General features: G+C 41.9%; 1 pseudogene; it reads right to left on the reverse strand.

Moving 5' to 3' along the window:
* Positions 1 to 4086: 4086 nt before the first annotated feature.
* Positions 4087 to 4364, reverse strand: LOC122726259 (annotated as a pseudogene).
* Between the last annotated feature and the right edge of the window lie 15348 nt (positions 4365 to 19712).

Genomic DNA, 19712 nt, shown 5'->3' on the forward strand with positions numbered 1-19712 from the left:
AAGTGCCTCAGGTTGGATTTGAACTCAGGTCCTCCTGAATCCAGGGCCGGTGCTTTATCCACTGTGCCACCTAGCTGCCCCAAGCAATTCACTTCTTTAGTCATTTCCATATATAAAATCTTATCTTATTTTAGATGTTGACGTTTGCCAAGGACTTTTATTTGAAGTTGACTTTCTAAGTCTTTAGTAGTCAAAGCTACTAAAAAAGTGTGGAGAGGAGATGCAGCCCCTGAAGAGAAAATTGACAAGTCACATCTCCACAAGGTTTGCTCCCCAGGACAATGACTTCAATGCCAGGCTGGTAGCAAGGTTGGCAGTCTGAGGGGAGGTAGTTGCAGTTCAGTCATTTCAGTTGTGCCCAACTCATTGTGATACCATCTGGGGTTTTCTTGGCAGAGATACTAGAGTGGTTTGCCATTTCCTTCTCCAGCTCATTTTACAAATGAGAAAACTGAGGCAAAGAGGATGAAATGACTTGTCCAGGGTCACACAACTAATAGGTGTCAGATGCTGGATTTGAACTCATGAAGATGTCTTTCAGATTCCAAAGAGCCCAGTGCACCACCTGGCTGAGGAGAGGGGTGGTGGTGGTAAATGTAATTTCCAGTACCTTTGGACTTTTGGGATTCGGTGAGTTTTATAAAAGAATATAGACTAAGCTTAGACCTAAGACTATTCATTTGTATTTCTACTTTCCTATTTCCCTAATTGGTATCACCTGTTTGTTGTCTAATTAATTCCCAAACAATAAAAGTTAATCCCTCACTGAAGAAAGCTCAGAGGCTTCTTTTCTTACTGGTCTGGGAGATATATAAGGGAAAGGTTAAAAGGGGAGTTTAATGCTCTTATAATCAATTTAAAATCTCACAGTTTTTGTCCTGAGCTATTTTCACTAGAGTCCAAGGGAAGGTGGTGCACGGTGGTCAAGGTGATGGCAGTGTTTGACTACCATGTACCACCTTCCCTTCGACTCTGCTTCCGCTATGCTGTGTTGCCTTCCCCATTGGTGGCAATTGGTAGGTTAGTGGTGTTGATGGTGCCAGGGATGGTGAGGATGGTGGCTCTTCTCAAGAGCTCGTCTAGTTCATGGCTGTGGGAACTGGGCTGGAAGAAGGGAGCACTGAAATAATTTTGGACTCTGAGTCATGGGTTGTCTCCACCAGGAACCAAAGGGGAGGGCATAGCACTTATTTTGTTATTTTGGATCACACTTTGATATATGTGATCTGTCTCTCTACTAGATTGTAAACTCCATGAGGGCAGGGACTCTGTCTTATCTTACCAGTAGAATGTAGCTCCTTGAAGATAAGGATTGTGTGTTTGTTTGTTTTAATCTGTTTGCCCAGTGCCTAACACAAAGTCTTGCAATTAATAGCGTTTTTATAAATACTTGTTGGATTGGATTGTCTAAACTTTCTTTTTCCCACAGTGGCTTAACACAGTTCTTTGCATGTATTAGGTGCTTAATAAGTGTGTATTGAACTGAATTACAAGAAAGTACTCTTCCTTCTTGAGAAGTGTTCGTGAGTAAATGAAAACATCCTAATCTATGAATTTTTAAAACCTGATTTAAATGTCACTTCCTCCATTTAACTTCTATGGGGAAAAAAGGGGGAAAATAAAATTCTTTGCATCTTGGCAAAGGGAAGGATTGTGGAAAAAGTAAGCAGTGGACGAAGGGTAAAGGATTATCCTTATGTCTGCAAGAAGTGGCATTGCTTCCTTCCCAACACAGACTTCATGTGGTAGAACATCCAGAAATAATCTTTAGCATGTGAGGGAAAAGGCTCATAACATCCTACAACCCCTCTTTGAAAATCAATGATTGCACTCACTGCATACATGAATGGCAAAAATATGGCTCTTTGAGACAAAGTCTCCAAGAAAGAATGGTGGTGTTTAGGAAACAGCAGAGCGTGGCACAACAAATTGCTGCCCTGGAACTCTAGACATGTGCCTAAGGAAGACAAGGCTGACTGAGCAGAGACCTTACTGTCCTGTTAGCAGTCGTCCGTGTCCATTATTCCGTCTCTCTGGATTTCCTGTTGTGTCATGGTTCTGAGGCCCTCTGCAAATAGAACAAATAGACAACCTCTGAAATTTGCATTCAGACTGTTCTTGATATTCAAAATGCTTCAAGATGTATTTGGGAAAAGGGGATTTTCCTGCAGGGGAGCTAAGAGCTATGAAACGACCCTTCTGAGCTGTTCCAGGCCTGGATAGTTAGTGCCCCACATTTCTGTCCCACCTTGATGCCAACTGTGCAGAGAACTCCAGGAGGAAAAACTTTCCTTAACGATGCTGACTAATAACTGCCCTGCGATTTATAGTCCTAGAGAACTAACTGTCCTATGTAAGAGTTAAGAGTTATGCCTTCTAGATGTCCTCCAGGAGGTTTAAGCCCAAAGGAACACAAGTGACTTGATTTCTTACTTATAATTGAAGGCTTTTGTGTTGACTGATCTATGCATTGTGATCTGTTGTTTTCTCCGATAGAATATAAACACATTGAGGGCAGAGATTGTTTTATCTTTTTGCATCTCCAGCAGATGTTTAGGAAATAATTGTGGAAGGAAGAAAGGGCAGAAAGGAGAAAAACAAAGAGAGAAGAGAAAGGAAGAAAGGAAGGAAGGAAGAAAAGAAGGAAGGAGAGAAAGAAGGAAGGAAGGAAAGAAAGAAGGGAAGGAGGGAGGGAGAGAGGGAGGAAGAAAAAAAGGAAGGGAGGGAGGGAGGAAAAAAGGAAGGGATGGAAAGTTAAAAAACTTCCTTTATATCTACCTGCCCCCATTGCATGCTTTGCATGCAGCAAAGCTGCTGCCTTGACTACCCCTAATCTTAATTCTGCTTCTAGTGGCAAGAATAATCCTGATGGACTATGGGGTATTCAATTTCACCCCAATTAGGAGTCATTCATTCATTCATGCATTCACACATTTATCCACTAGACATTTATTGTGCCTGCTATGTGCCAGGCACTATGTTGAATTCTGGGGATTCAAAGATAGTAGCCAAGCAACTCTTGCTTTCAAGAGTCTTACATTCTATTGAGAGACAACCACAGGGTGTGTACAAAGGAGTGATGGCTAGGGATAGCAGTGACTGTGAGGGTCAGTGCAGTGTGTGGACCCCAGAAAGAATTTTTGGAGAACTTGGTGGCATATGTGGACAGAAGCAAAGCTAGGTCAGGGAACTGAAAAGAGTTAGCTTGCATGCTTTGGGTCACAGTTAAAAAAAAAACAACAACCATTCAATGAACAGCCCTTTCTTCTTCCTTACTTCATATATGGACCAGAGACCTGAAAAGTTAAAGAACTATTTGACTACCACGTCTAGACTGAATCATGTTTACAGAAGAATTACTGAAAATAAAGGTGAATCCATTCATGGAATTGCCTCACCCCCTGTCCCTCACATCAATCAGATCTTTTTTTTAAAAAAACTTTTTATCCTATCTTCATCCAGCATGCTGCTAGTACTCATTCTGTTTTTTTATTTTATTTTTATTTTCAGTTCCAAATTCAATCCTTCCCTCTACCCCTCCCCCACCCGTTAAGAAGGCAAGAATTAAGATATCCATTATATATATATATATATATCCATTCATATATATATATATAATACATATATATATATATATATATATGAAGTTATATAAAACACTTTTTTTCTTTTGGTGAGGCAATTGGGGTTAAGTGACTTGCCTAGGGTCACACAGCTAGTTATTGTTAAGTGTCTGAGGCCAAATTTAAACTCAGGTCCTACTGAATCCAGGGCTGGTGCTCTATCCACTGTGCCACCTAGCTGCCCCTTTATATAAAACACTCCTGCACTAGGCATTTGGGGGGGGGGTGAAGAAAAAGAAAGAGAAAAAAAATGGTTCAATCTGTGTTCAGAGTCCATCAGTTCCCTATCTGGAAGTAGGTAGCATTTTTTATGAGTCCTTTGGAATTGTGGTAGATCACTGTATTGATCCAAGTTGCTAAATCCTTTACAGTTGATTTCTAGTACTCGTTCTTTTTTTTATTCCATAAATTAACCCATTTATTGTTGGACTATGGGTTACAGATATTTGATGGGGAGAAGATTTTACTGGTCCTTCAATTCCTTCAGTCTTCTGATGGCAGATTTGACTGTAACTGCAGAGGTGGTATTGTAGGTCCATGCACCACCAGCTACTGTTTTCATACAGGATCCACAATGCCAGATACCCACAGCCCGTCTCTTCATTTTGGTCTTGCCACAGAAGGAGCAGGTATACTTGGCATGCTGACTTAATTCAATTTTCTTCACTATTTTTCTGAGGGATGCACCATAACGTGTTCCACATTTACCAACAATTCGACCTTCTTGGTGCATTTAGCCATGTTGCCAATCGCGGACCTGGAACTTGAACTATTTCTTTTGAGGGGGGCAAAAGCTAGTCTAAATATTTCATCTCTATTCATTCTTTTGAATGAGCAGTGTCATATTCCCTTTGGTAGATGGTAGTCTGCACACACTTTTGGAAAGAGCACTGTCTCTGGAATTACAACACCTGGATTCAAATTCCATCTCTTAAAGATACATACTGCTTATGTGATGTGGGGTAAGTCAACCTCTCTGGTTGTCAGTTTCTTCATCTGTAAACTAAGGGGTTGTACTGGATGACTTCTGAGGCCCCTTCTAATTCTAAATCAGGGGTTATTAACCTTTTTTGTGTCATGAACACCTTTGAAGGTAAAGGTAATGGGTCCCCATATCAGAATATTGTTTTTTAAAATGTGAAATAAAAACAGGAATACAAAGAAAAGTAATTATGTTGAGTTGCATTTATCTATCTATACTATATATGTGTGTATAGCTAGATCGATATAGATATTTATACTCTTTCTTCATTTCATGGACTAAGAGACCCCAGAGACTATCTAATCCGACCCCATTATTTTACAGGTGAAAAAACTGAAGCCCAAGGAAATTAAGTCACTTGTGCAAGAACGCACAGATAGCAAATACTAGAGGTAGGATTTGAACTCAGGTTCTCTGACTTCATACAAAAAGCAGAGCTCTTTCTACTGTACCATACTCCTCTCTAACTTTTTTCTACTCTTCATAGTCATCCCTGCTTCTCCCACCTTTGGTCCCCTTTGTGCCCCGCCCCATAACCAGTGCCTGCATCCATAGTGTCTTCCATGCTGGGCAATTCAGATGGTGGTTTTCATCTTCCTTCGTAGCCAGGGAGCATTTTTGTTCCCGTAATTGTTCTCCATTCTCTGAAGTTTCTCCAATATGCCATCGAATGTTTCCCCCTTGACATTCTGGGAGGCTGGAAGACCAGCACCCTGCAGCAATTCTAGAGCTTAGAAATGGGGTCACCCCAATCAGTCTCTCATCAGTACCCCCCTCCTGTTTAGCTGCTTTTATCTGCGGATAATGAGATCAGCTCAATAAATCTGTCAACCACATCCACGGAGCACATTTTAATTGTGGCCAAACCATTTCTAATTGAGCCCAGGAAAGCAAAGCAAAGATTTAAAAAGATGCAGGGCTCAGGGGTTTGCTCAGCTCTTAACAGTAGCACCCATGTGTGCATGCACGCGCACATGGAGTGAACGCTTGATTACTTCCACATGGATCATCTTTGTGGGGTAGGGGAAAAAGCAATGCTTTGGGAGGTGGAAGACCTACCTACATGGGGATCCCCACTCTGTTACTTGCTAACTGTATGAACTTTTTTGGTCCTTGTTTCTTCATCTGTCAAGTTGGGAGGGTTAAAGCTCATGTTCCAGTCTGCTAAACTTAGGACTACCTCTAAGGTAGCCCTTCTAGCTCTAAATCCAGGGGTCACCAAATGCAAGCTCATTGAGGGGAAGGGGCTATTTCATTTTTGATTTTATATCTCCAGCCTAACAAAAGAACCTGACACATAGTAGGCACTTGATCAGTGCTTGCTGACTGATTGATTCTATGATGTTAAATCTTCTAAAATGTGGGTGCTTATGGCAAAGAGTAAATCAGAACTGGAATCTTTGGAAAGAATCCTGGATTTGCAGTCAGATGACTTAGGTTCATAGCCCAGGACTTACTACGTGTGTGACCTTGGGCAAGTAATTTCTCCCACTCTGCAATTCAGTTTCCATTTTTATGAAATGACAAGGTTGAACTAAATGGTCCTAAGGTCCCTTGCAGCTCTAAAATCTGGGAGCCTATGACTGTCTTTTACTAGGCAGACCTTCTGAGGGTGTTGTAGGTGACTTTCATATTCAGGTGTGGGTGAGATTCCACACTTCTGTGAGGTGACTGTCTATAGCCAGGAAGTAACCTCAATGAGTGATCCTAATCATGTTTTTAAGTCAGGCTCTCTTGTCATTTTCACAGTCTTTAGTGCCTGTCAACACACACACACACACACACACACACACACACACACACACACATACGCACATGCTCAGATGTTTAAAACCCACCCTTTACCAGCACTAGTTCATTTTAAAGTTCAGGCTACCCACAGCTCCAAAATTGAAGAGTTTCAATGAGTAACTGTCTTACTTAAATTTTCCAGGCAGGACCACAGCCTGAGCTTCATAGAAAGAACTGACCAAAGAATTAACCCAGATCCTAATTTTTTTTAAATCAAATTACTATTTGGTAAAAGTTGAGCTAAGAATAGTCTCAACTGGAAAAAGAAGATCCCTAATCATTTTTTCTTTCATTTGCTGAAACATTTAAAAATTTTTTTTGGTGAGGCAATTGGGGTTAAATGACTTGCCCAGGGTCACACCATTTAACGAAACTTAAAAGAAAACAACAACAATAAGTGTATCAAATCTGCAAGCAAGATTCCTATTAAAGGGTAATAGGTAGGGTGGGTGGCAAAGGCGTGTCCTACCCCAGAAGGCATAGCAGGTGAGTTAAGACCTGGTGGTGATGCTTGTGTTAAGCAGGGGAAGATTAGAAGAAATACTAATTAGTATCAAGCCCCCTTTGTGAGAGCCACCTGGAGTCATTTTTTTCAAGCCCATGAGCTCTAAAAGTAATGGGCAGAGAAGTCAAGCTGACACAAGAGATATAAGAACCCAGTTGCATAGGGATTCTCCAACAGTCTTGAAGTCCAGCTTTGACATTTATTACCAGTATAGTCACTTAATCTCTCAAAGTCCATTTCCTCATGCAAAATGAATGTAATGTTTGTTCCAAAGCCCACTGATAGGACACTCTCTCCTTATTGGTGGAGTTGGATGCCCTACCCACCTGTATGAAGGGCAGGGCAGAGTTGATAAGAGTGGGAGAGCTCCAGCCTACTTCAGTCTTCTTTTGGACTCTAAGCTTCAAGTCTTTTTCTAGATTCTTCAAGGTTCCTTCAGGTGCTTCTGGCTTCTAGCTTCAAGAAAGAAGATGGACGAGGGCAATCCCACTTCAGGTTGCTAAAGGAAAAGACTGGGAAAATTCGAGAAGAGTCAGCAGTGATCATCTTTTCCCTATTCCCAGATATCTACACCAGAGACTTGGGCGGGAGGGGGGGGGGTGTTCCCTCTGGGTGAGATCCAGAACTCTCTTGGTTGAGCTGTTATCTTGCTCCTGATGGGATATCTCCTTCAATTTATTGTCCAGCATATATTCTCCTACATACACACAATCTTCTCTGACTTCTATTTTGCTACTGATTTGGGAAAATGAGTTTTATTCACTATTCATCATATGTATTCATTATGGAGCTGATATTTGATGGGGAAGGGGTCAAATGGTGGATTAAAAAGCTTGGCATTTTCCGCGCTCCCCGCGCTCCCCGCGCCCAAAATGACTGAAATGATCAGAAGTTAGCTTGAACCTGATTATATCCCCTAGACTAACAATGCCTAAGGGAGCAGATAGATATAACTCTAGTCTGGTATCTGCCCCAACTCCTTACAGGACGAATTAAAGGCAGGAAATAAAGTCTCCCTTGGAGAAGGGTAGTGGGCTCCGTGGAGGGAGAAGAGGCTAGAGATGTTTATCCTGCTTCCTGTGGCAAGGTATTTGCCACACATGGGGCCTTGCATCCCATAAGGCCTTAACACAGGTGGATCTCTCAATATTGGGAGTTCTCTACATGAAGTGCCCTATCACCTCAACATAGTCACAGAGTGAGGAGAGGACCAAGACACCACTTAGGGCTTGTCATATCATAGCTAAATGTTAAGTCCTCAAAATGCTGGGCTAACACATAACCAGAAGCAGTCCCCAAAGCTTTCCACATGGTCAACCATTATCAGGAATGGCAACTCTGAGTGTGCTCCATGGAATGGCTCCTGCAAGCCACTTCAACCTCACTGTCCTTGTAATGATATTTAGAACACTTCCACTATAGAAGTGTTACAAGGAAGTGGCTCTGCAAATCTAAAAGCAGTCTCTGTGAGTTGTTGATGCTACTATTAACCCTTTCTTCCATATTTCAGGTCCAACAAAACCCCAAATGCCTTTTGGCCCAATCCTACTTTCATCTTTAATGGAAACGCCTGTGATTTGAAAGGCTAATCTATAACAGATCTGTGAGCCACCATCCTATTCCAGGGCTGCCACATAGAGTATTTTCACATTCTTGTATCTTTGTTGAAACCACTGACTTAGCTCTCCCTTTCCATCTCTGCCTCCTGCCTTTCTCCTTTCTTGAACATACCCCTACCCATCAATCAAGCCTTCTCCCTGCAGATTAATGCTGTGGCATATCAACAGCAAACATGGGGTAACCATCCCCCAAACAACTTTATTTTGGATGGGCCTGCACTGTAACAGTGGGATGGTGAAGGGAGCACATTGTAAACAAAGATTACTTTTTCTACCAATAATGCATCTGAGATGAGACAGCATCTCCAAATCCTTGATGTCTGTAAGTCCTTGGAAGAACAAAGACGACTTGTCAAGTTGACACAAGAGATGGAAGAAGTTGGTTGGATCAGTCAAAGCTTCAAACCCTCTCCTCCCATAGTTTGAATTCAACAAAAACCCCAAATGTATTTTGGCCCAGCCCCACCTTCCCCTCTGCACTGAAGCCCCTGTGTATTTGGTAGAAATCTTACCCCGTCTGTTTCTGATTCATTTACGCTAACTCATCAAAATGTTTGTTTTGTAGGAGATATTTGACGTCTAAAAAAGCCATTTCCAACTCCTTTGTAGAGCAAGGCTTATATCTTTTCATTTGCAAACAGAAAGTTGGCATTTGCAAAAGTAATTGAACCCTAGAAGACAGTCTGCTTGGAGACCTGGAATCACAAGAGCCCAAAGGTCCTCAAATCAGACAGTTGCTGGGGAGACAGGAGTGTTCTGACTGTATCTGGGGCGACTCTTCAGAACATGCATTCACTTTGTTAGACTAAGTTTTGGTCTTAGGAGGGCAAGGGGCACAGTGGTGGGAGGAGATGAAGATCAGAGACATTTCCCAATTGATCATTTCCTGTAGTCCCCCAGTTCAGCAACTTCCCTAGCCCATGGTCTTGGCATTTTGCCGTGAGGTCAGTGGCCAGAGCAACAGAGATGCTGGGAACAGAAACAGAGGGAGAGAGACCCAGACACTGGGAAGGACAGTTGGACAGGCAGGGAGGCTGACTGTGGCAGCTCCCCAGAGACCTGACCTGCAGAGTGCAGGAAGTTAGAATTGTGGGAATTCCACCCAGGGAGACTCCCCACCTCTCAGACACAGGAGCTGAAGCAAAGCCCTTCACCCTCCCTCCCATCAGCACAAGATACTCCCTTAAAGATCAATTTCAACACTTGCAGCCAATCTCCCTGACCTCAGTGGTGTGGCTCCGAGGGCATGGTAGAGCATTGCAATTAGAGGGTCAAGGAACGTGATCCCGAAGGGGGAGAGGAACACAGAAGGCCTTAAGTGGCAGTCCTGGTGCCAGACTGGATAACTGAGCAACTCGGAAGCAGGACTGCCAGGAACTCCGGCCCACACTCTTGGAAGGAGGGGGCTTTGGGTCACTGTGCTCTTGTAACTAATCATCATTCTCCTAATTGTGATTTGGTTTCTCTTCACCATGCCTCCCCTGGATGCCTTCGACCTCCGCCTGCCCTCCCACATCTGGGATGCTGCCTGATGACAACGGGGGCGATGGTCCCTACACAGCCAGGATGTCTGGTGAGCCAGAGGCAGATGTGCCTGGGGAAAAGCTGTCCTCTGTTTTACGCTGCCCAAGCCTAAACAGACGTGGAGAAAGGCATAATCTGGGAATGATTAGAGCTGGAGGACTGACTTTTTTTTCTTCTCCCAAGGCCTTTATAAAACTATCAGATGGGAGAAGGGGGAGAAAACTTTCCTCCCTTTTATTCCTTTATTTTTATTTTGTATATAATGACAGTGGTCATGGTTTCTTTGCAAGGAAATCACCAAAAATTACAGGGTAGTTGATAATTGAGTTTTTAAAAAAATAAATTAATTTCCTCTATTTTTGAATGAGTTTGATTTGATCTCATCCCCTTCCACTAACCTATACTTATTTCAATACTTGAGGAATTTGTCATTTCACAATTGTAATTGTGTAAGTTGTAATTGAAAGTGTTGAGCTTGGAGGCATAGAATCTGAGTTTGAATTCTGGTTCTACCAGCTTAAGAGCTGTATGACCTTGGACAAGTAACTTTACTTCCCTAGTTTCAGTTTCCTCATCTGTAAGAAATAGGGTCACGGGGGCAGCTAGGTGGCACAGTGGATAGAGCACCGGCCCTGGATTCAGGAGGACCTGAGTTCAAATCCGGCCTCAGACACTTGATACTTCCTAGCTGTGTGACCCTGGGCAAGTCACTTAACCCCCATTGCCCCGCAAAAAAAAAAAAAAAGAGAGAAATAGGGTCACTCTGAGGTCTCTTTTAGTTCTAGCTCTATGATCTATTGCCCTTCCCACAACACAACTCATAGCTCCTCCTTCCTTATCATCTTTGTGAGTTGTTGTGGGTAGTAAACATCTGGCAATGAGTTTCTTTTAAACATCTAGGCTGGTCCTGAGGGAAAAGAGTCATGGTCAGTCAGTCTATCCAATTTGGTAGCCTCTCCATCTTGGTAGGACCTGTTAGAAATTGCGTTCAATGCTCTTGAGAGCCCATTGTTGCCACCATGATGAGGCATCAGAAGAGACCCTCCAGTAGGGAAATTTCTTATGATTTCTTCTAAACGAGAAACATTTCAGCATGGTGATCAGAAATTGGAGTGTCACAAATAAATTTCTTATGTAGCCCTTGGGGGCCTCCATTACCCTCCCTTTTAGAAACATCCAGATCTAGAATAATTGTTACTTCTACCATAGTTTACAAGCCCCCATGTCCAGTGAATCTCCTTTGACCAAATCAGGATGAATCACATATTATAGTAAAGCAAAGGGCAGTAGACACCTTGTCACTGAAAGGCAGCTTTGTAGAGCATTGTATAAATGTCAGGCACAGAGTCAGGAAGACCCGACTGAGTTCAAGTTTGACCTCAGACACTTACTAGCTGTGTGACCCTGGGCAAGTCATTCAGACCTGTTTGCCTCAATTTCCTCATCTATAAAATGAGCTGGAGAAGGAAATGGCAAATGACTCCAGCATCTTTGCCAAGAAAATCCCAAATAGGGTCTTGAAGAGTCAGACACAGCTGAACTGTAACAATAGCTGTATGACTCTGGGCAAGTCACTTAGCCTCTGACTGCCTCAAGTTTCCTCACCTATAAAATGGGGCTAATAACAGCACTTCCCTCCTAGGGTTGATATGAAGATCAAATGAGATCGAATTTGTAAAAAATGCTTAGCACATTACCTGGCACATGATAGGTGCTACCTTAGTGCTTATTCTCTTCTCTTTCCCTCCCATTTAATGAATGCCTGCTGATAATTGACAGTTACTGTAAATAAAATGCACGTGAAATATTAAGAAGTTAAAGAAAGCAGGGACTATTCTCACTACATGTTACTTGAAACTGAAATGGTGGATTCTCCTCTGCTGCTACTCCCTCCCCTCCCCCCCCATCTCCCAGTGAGAGCTGGGAGTGATGGGCCTCTCTGGGGGAGGGGTCATGCCACCTCTGTGATTCAGTGGGAACAGCATGTATTAAATCCCTCATAGCAAGAGCTTAGACCAGTATCTATAGAAGCAGGACTGGGTCCACTGAACCTCTTGGAATGAGACCGCAACCCAAGGACATTCAGGGAAGGTTATTGGAGCAAATACCTGAGATGGTTATAAAGAGAATTATTGTTTCCCTTTGGCATATGAACTGGGGAGCCCTATAGCAGCAACAATAACAACAACAACAGTAACTAGAGGTATTTATGTAGCATGTTATGGTTTGAGTGATTTGCATTCATTATTTCAACTGATCACAGTAGCTAAATAGTCCTGAAGGCAAGATCTGTATGGAGATCTCTCTTGATTCCAAGTCTTGCATTCTTCCTACTATTAAAAAAAGTTTTACAAGAAGTATTTTACATTTGTTGATGTTGTTCAGTCATGTCCACACTTTGTGACTTCATTTTAGGGTTTTCTTGGCAAATATACCACAGTAGTTTGCCATTTCCTTCTCCAGCTCATTTTATAGATGAGGAAACCTGAGGCAAACAGGGTTAAGTGATTTGGCCAGGGTCACAGAGCAAATAAGTAGCTGATGTTGGATTTGAACTCAGGTCTTCCTGACTCCAGGCCTGGTGATCTGTTTACTGCACCATCATTTCTTCCCCCTCTCTCCCCATGGTATTCTATGTCTTGTCCCTCCTATGAGATTCCCATTCTCCTTTTCAACTGAACTTGATGAAAGTTGCTGGGCTCTCTGTAAGGATTCTGGGAGAAGCAATTCAAGAAAGAACAGGATGTGATCCATACCACACCTGCCCCTGTTACATCTTTAAAGTTACAAAACCAAGAAAAAACTATGAAATACTATAGGAACACTGGTACAATTAAATCGTAAACCCTGTGAAAGCAGAAACCACTTAATTGTTCACCTGTGTATATCCTTCATACCAGCACAGAGGCCTGAACACACCTGACTTTTATTAAATGCTTATTAAGTTGAATTGAAAAAAAAAAGCTTCTTTTCTGATCTCTGTAGCCCATTTCAAAAACCCCTCTAACTCTGATAGAATGCTGGATTCCTGAAGTCAGGAGGACCCTGAATTCAAATCTGACCTCAGACTCTTGCTAGCTGTGTGGTCCTAGGCAAATGACTTAATAATTAATAATAGCTAACATTTTTAGAGTACTTAGTATGTGTCAGGCACTGTGCTAAGCATTTTACAATTTGGCCTCAGTTTCCTCAATTATATAATGGGGGCAAGAACAGCAGCTACCTTGTAGTGTTATTGTGAGGATCACATTTGTAAACCATTTAGCATAGTGACTGCCACATAGTAAGAACTATATAAATTCTCATTTCCTTCCTTTCTAAATTCTGCTGTTTAATTTCGTTTGCCCATCCAAGTCTCCGCCATTCTCCTTCTTTCCCCCTCCCACTTCTGTTTGGTCATACTGAATATTCAAAACTTCCAATCTACATGGAATGAAAAATGCTTAAAATATAGAGACCTAGCAGAAGAAATCAAAACCATGTGGTGACACAATGACGTGTATATCATCTGTCATCCTTTCTTCTACTGGAATTGCTTCCAGTGAGCCAATGGAAGATGAAGTTCCACTCTGACACTTTTAATGAATTAGAAAAAGCCTTCATTTTATTCATCTTTGCAATTGTCCATAGGCCATTAAATACAAAATGGTAACAGGACAATATAATAGTCAGAAAGCAACCTATCTCAGGACCATTTCTTGTTCTTCCTTTGTTTTTGTTTTTGTTTTTTTTAAGTGAGGCAATTGGGGTTAAGTGACTTGCCCAGGGTCACACAGCTAGTAAGTGTTAAGTGTCTGAGGCCGGATTTGAACTCAGGTACTCCTGACTTCAGGGCTGGTGCTCTATCCACTGCGCCACCTAGCTGCCCCCCCTCCCCCCTGTTTTTGTTTTTGTTTTTTTTCAGAAGAGGATGAGATCTTGACTTATGCGTGAATTGGATTTAAGTGAGTCATTGTGTTTAATTCTGGGTGCCATATTTTAGGAAAGATAAAGAACTAAGCTGAATGACCAAACCCAAAGAGTGGTCATTAGTGGTTCAGTGTCAGTGTGGCAAGTGGCCTCTACTGGAATGTTCCAGGGATTTCTGCTTGGCCCTGTGCTGCTTCACATTATTCTCAACAATTTGATGACATGGTCACCAAATGAACAAATGACACAAAGCTGAGAAGGAGAACTAAAACAGTGGATGAAAGATTGGATTAAAAAAGGTATTGGGAGCAACTAGGTGGCACAGTGGATAAAGCACCAGCCCTGGATTCAGGAGGACCTGAGTTCAAATCCGACCTTAGACACTTGCCACTTACTAGCTGTGTGACCCTAGGCAAGTCACTTAACCCTCCCTCATTGCCCCACAAAATAAATAAACAAATAAACAAACGAAAGAATGCAGTGAATAATTAAATAAATAAATAAAAAGATATTGGGCCAAATCCAATCAAATTATTATTTTTTAATAACAGAGATAAATGTGGGGGTTAATTTAGTTCACAAAATACTAAGCATGATTAAACAGCAGTTTTCAAAAGGTCTTGGGGTTTTTGTGAACTGCAAACTCATTATGAGTCAACAGTGTGATAACGAAACCAAGAAAACTAATGTAATCTGAAACTTCATGGAGAAACACAGTTTCCTGGAATAAGGACATGATAATCTTGCTGTTCTTTGTCCTTATTAGACCACAGATGGAATCTTTGGTTCAGTTCTGGCCCCCGCATTTCAGGAAGGACATTGATGAGATGGAGAGTGTTCAGAGAAACCGATGCAGTGTCCACCAATTAGAGAATGACTAAACAATTTGTGGGGTAGGAACATGATGAAACACTATTGTGCTATAAGAAATGGCAAATGAGATGATTGCAGAGAAATCTGGATAGACTGGTGTGAACTGATGTGAAGTGAACAGAACCAGGAGAACGATGTATGTAATTGTAACAATAATATAAAGGCAATTTTGAAAGACTTTGGAATTTTGATTAATGTAATGACCATACACAATTCCAGAAGACTAAAAATGAAAAATTCTGCCCACCTCCTGGTGGAGAGGAGAAAGACTCAAAACGCAAAAAGAGACATACTTGGGAATGCAAGAGGGACCTGACCAATGTAGAAATTTGCTTTGCTTAACTATACATGTTTGCAAAAGGGATTTTGTTAAATCTTTTGTTCAATTGGGGAGATGAAGGGAGTGAAAGAAGGTGATTTTTTGCTGTTTGAAAGTTTTTTTAATAATAATAAAAAAGAAAACATTGCTCTCTCTCCACTTTGCAGAGGTAGAACACTAGGAATGTGGAATATTTCACATACTGCCACACACAAATAAACAAAGACACACACACACACAGACTATCCAGAGAAAGACAATCCATATGGATTCATGAGTTCATGACATGAGGATTAATTGAAAGAACTAGGTGACCCTGGGCAAGTCATTAAACCCTGATAGCCTCCAAAGGAAGGAAGGAAGGAAGGAAAGGAGGGAGGGATCTTAACCTTTGTTCAAAACTAGCCTCAGATATTTACTAGCTATGTGACACTGGACAAGTCACTTAACCCCATTGGCTATAGTTTCCACATCTTTAAAAATGATCTGGAGAAAGAAATGGCAAATTAATCCAGTTCGGGGGTTTTGTTTGTTTTTTGGGGGAGCAGGGCAATGAGGGTTTAGTGACTTACCCAGGGTCACACAGCTAGCAAGTATCAAGTGTCTGTGTCCGGACTTGAACTCAGGTCCTCCTGAATCCAGGGCCAGTGCTTTATCCACTGAGCCACCTAGCTGCTCCTCAATCCAGTATTTTTTGCCAAGAAAACCCCAAAAGAAGTCACAAAGAACTGGACACAACTGAAACCCACTAAACAACAACTACCATTGTTTGACTGTTGATTCATCTGCAAAATGGAATAATAACAGTACCTATCAATGAGGCTGTTGAGAAGACAAAACGAGTTAATATATGTAAAGTGTTTTGCAAACCATAAAGCACTTCACAAATGTTAGCAAACATTATTACTATTATTATTATTATTAGTAGTAGTAGTAGTAGTAGTAGTAGTACTACTACTACTACTACTACTACATAGCAGGAACTGTGCTAGGTGGTGGGAATGCAAAGACATGGACAAAACCAAAACCAATCCACTAAACAAATACAACCAATAGTCTCTACCCTCAAGGAAGTAAAGTTCTACTAGAAATGGGGGGGGGGGGAGGAGATACAACATATACATAGAAGAGAACCAAATTTCTTTTCCTTGTCCTCTATAGAAGATCTTGGTATTGGCAACTACTTCTCCTTTTTCATTATTATAGCATTCACTCACCCTCCCCAAGAAAATAGAAATGTAATTTGCTGAGTAACCTTAGGTCAGCTGTTGATGGGCAGATCTCACTTTTTACATTTTTCCAAATATTCTTTTCACATGGGTCTTTGCCCTCCTGAATGGCAGGAAATACCACTTTTCTGCTTATTCTATCTTTAGAAACAAAACAAAAACATTCCTTTCATGCTTAAGTGGAAGCCCCCTGTGATCCCTCAGTGTATGGAGACAGAGTGGGGTGAGGGTGGTCGTGGACGTCTACAGATCATTTCTAGTCTAGGGAATCAGGCACGATTCGTTCTTTTTTCTTTTTTTCTTGCTTTCTTTCTTTTGTTTTGTTTTGTTTTTTGTTTTTAGGATTCATTCTTAAAGTCACTATGGTGCAGTGGGGAGGAGGGGAGGAGATTAGAAAACAAACACACACACAAAACACCATTGACTCCAAAGGCAAAGGACAAATCCTGCCTGATGTTTCCTAACTGTATAACCTTGACTAAATCACTTAAACTCTGTAGTCCTTTGTTTGCACATCTCTACAATGAGGGGACTAGATTAGATGACCTTTAATGTTCCTTCTATGACTCTCTGAAGTAGCTATCACAAGGATTAATGTCCCCACTCTACCACTGAAGCTGAGACTTCAGGAAGGAAGAAAGGAAAGAAGCATTTATTAAGCACCTGCTATGTGCCAGGCATTGTGCTAAGTGCTTTACAAGTATCATCTCATTTGATCCTCACAATAAGCCTGAGAAGTAGGTGATCATTTTGATCACCATTTGAGGAAGCTGAGGCAGACAGAGGTTAACTGACTTGTCCATGATTACACAGTTAGTAAGTGTTGGAGGTCAGATTTGAATTCAGGTCTTCTTGACTCCAGGCTTGGGTGTTTCTATCCACTGTACCACCAGTTGTTTAACAATCAGTCCATAAGCATTTATGAAGTGCTCATTCAGTGCCAGGCTCTGTGCTGAATACTGGGCATATAAAATAGAAAACCATCCCTTCCATCGAAGAGCTTACATTCAGATCTTGTTGTTGTTCAGTCATGTCTGACTCTTTGGGACCCCATTTGGGGCTTTCTTGGCAGATACTGGAGTGGTTGGCGATTTTCTTCCCCAGCTCATTTTACAGATGAGGAAACTGAGGCAAACAGGGTGAAGTGACTTGCCCAGGGTCCCACAGCTAGTAAGTATCTGAGGCTGATTTAAACTCATGAAGATGAGTCTTCAGATGGGAGAGATGTGAATGACTAAATGAATTCAGAGTAGATAGAAGGTAATCTCAGAAGGGAAGGTAGCTGGGGAGACTGGGAAAAGTCTCCAGGAGAAAGTAGGACTTGAGTTGAGGGTCTCGAATAAGGAAATTAGAAGGTATGAATATATATGAAATATGAAGGAGCAGAGCACCATAGACTTGTGGCCAGGCATTGAAAAAATATGTCAGCAGGAGATAGAATGTCACACATGAGGAGCACCATGTAGTCAATGTAACTGGATCATGGGGTACATGGAAGAGAGTAAAGCGTAAGAAGACTGTAACAGGGTGCAGCTAGGTGGTGCAGTAGATAGAGCACCGGCCGTGGAGTCAGGAGGACCTGAGTTCAAATCTAGCCTCAGACACTTAACACTTACTAGCTGTGTGACCCTGGGCAAGTCACTTAACCCCAATTGCCTCAAAAAAAGAGAAGACTGTAACAGTAGGAAGAGTCCAGATTGTCAAAAGCTTGAAATTAACTCTCTCATATCTGATTTACATTGAATATTGAGTTCCTTTCTATCCCCCTCACCCTCTTCTTTCACTCCCCCTTTCTTCTCCCAACTTCCTCTACTAATTCAGAGCTAGAATTGTCCAACAATTTAGTATTGAGACCTAAGTGACTTATCCAGGGTCATACATGCAGTATGGATCTAGGCAGCACTGCTCAATCCCTGTTCATACATGCTAGATCCAGAACTAAAAGGGCAGTCGGAGCTCCCCCATTTTATACATAAGAAAACCAGGTCCCAGGCTGGTTAAATTATTTTTGCAAGGTCGAACAAGTACTAAGTATCAGAAATGTAACCTGAACCCAGGTCAGGGTTATATAGTTATATAGTTATAGTCAGGGGTGCTTTCATTGTACCTCCCTAATACTATATGATTCAAGTTGCATGGAAAATATTAATTGATAGCCATATAATCAACTCCATTGAGTTTCAATTCTGTACCAGGTGCTATCCTACATGGCATGCGTCTTATCATAACTTTCAGAAAAGAGATAGGGGTTTGCCAGGGGCTGGTGGGGGGAAGAGGAAGGGGAAGATTATGCAGGGAGGTTCACACAAAACATACAACCAAAAACCCAGGCAAAGGCCACCAGAATGCATGCAACACTTCCACTTGAAACTGATTGGAGGCTAGCTGGCCATGTTGTAAATCCGCAATTAGCTGTTTTAATCCCTACATCATCTTTGCTACTGTTGTATATAGGCACATAGGAAAAGAGAAAACCAGAGTCCACCACAGAAAGGTCACCAAGAAGTTCAAGATCCAAAACTCCAAGCCCCAACCTTATATTTTAGACATGTGTGGTTGCAGATAATGTTCTGATTTCGAGAGAGCTGACAGCTGGGGATGAATGACTGCTAAACCTGATTAGATATGCCCTAGCCACAGACTCTGCTGCAGGAGACAAATGCTCATTTGAGATGCATGCCACCGGCACCCATCTCAGAGAAGAAAGGCAGGCCTCAAACAGGCAACACATTCTTGGATGCAAACCTTATGGTTTCTGCACAACAACAAGGTTCCTAACCGCCCAGGGTTCATTTTCGTGGACTACTCTTTATTGAATAGTGTTTAGAGCAACTTATAATGTTAGCACTCCCCCATAATTGCAACTTGTCACTGAAGGCTGAGGGTTCCAGGCAGAGGACTGGGAACCAGGGATGCCAGAGTTCTTTCTGAAGCTGACTTCATCTTCCCTGGACAAGCAGGGCTGCTTCACTCAAACCCTTCTACTCTTTTTGTAGCTGCAGTTACGAGACTTTGTCATTTCAACTTCTGTGAAAGGATGTGTGTGACCAGATTATACTTTACCCCTTCCCTATGCCATCATTTCACTAAGAGATTTTTCAAATTACATTCAGGGTCGGGGAAAAAAATCACATTGTGCTTACTTTTTAAAAAGGTATTGCCGGGGGCAGCTAGGTGGTGCAGTGGATAAAGCACCGGCCCTGGATTCAAGAGTACCTGAGTTCAAATCCGGCCTCGGACACTTGACACTTACTAGCTGTGTGACCCTGGGCAAGTCACTTAACCCCCATCGCCCTGCAAAAAAACCCAACCAACCAAACAACAACAACAACAACAAC

Source organism: Dromiciops gliroides, chromosome 4, assembly GCF_019393635.1.
Source record: "Dromiciops gliroides isolate mDroGli1 chromosome 4, mDroGli1.pri, whole genome shotgun sequence".
Taxonomy (NCBI): Eukaryota; Metazoa; Chordata; class Mammalia; order Microbiotheria; family Microbiotheriidae; genus Dromiciops; species Dromiciops gliroides.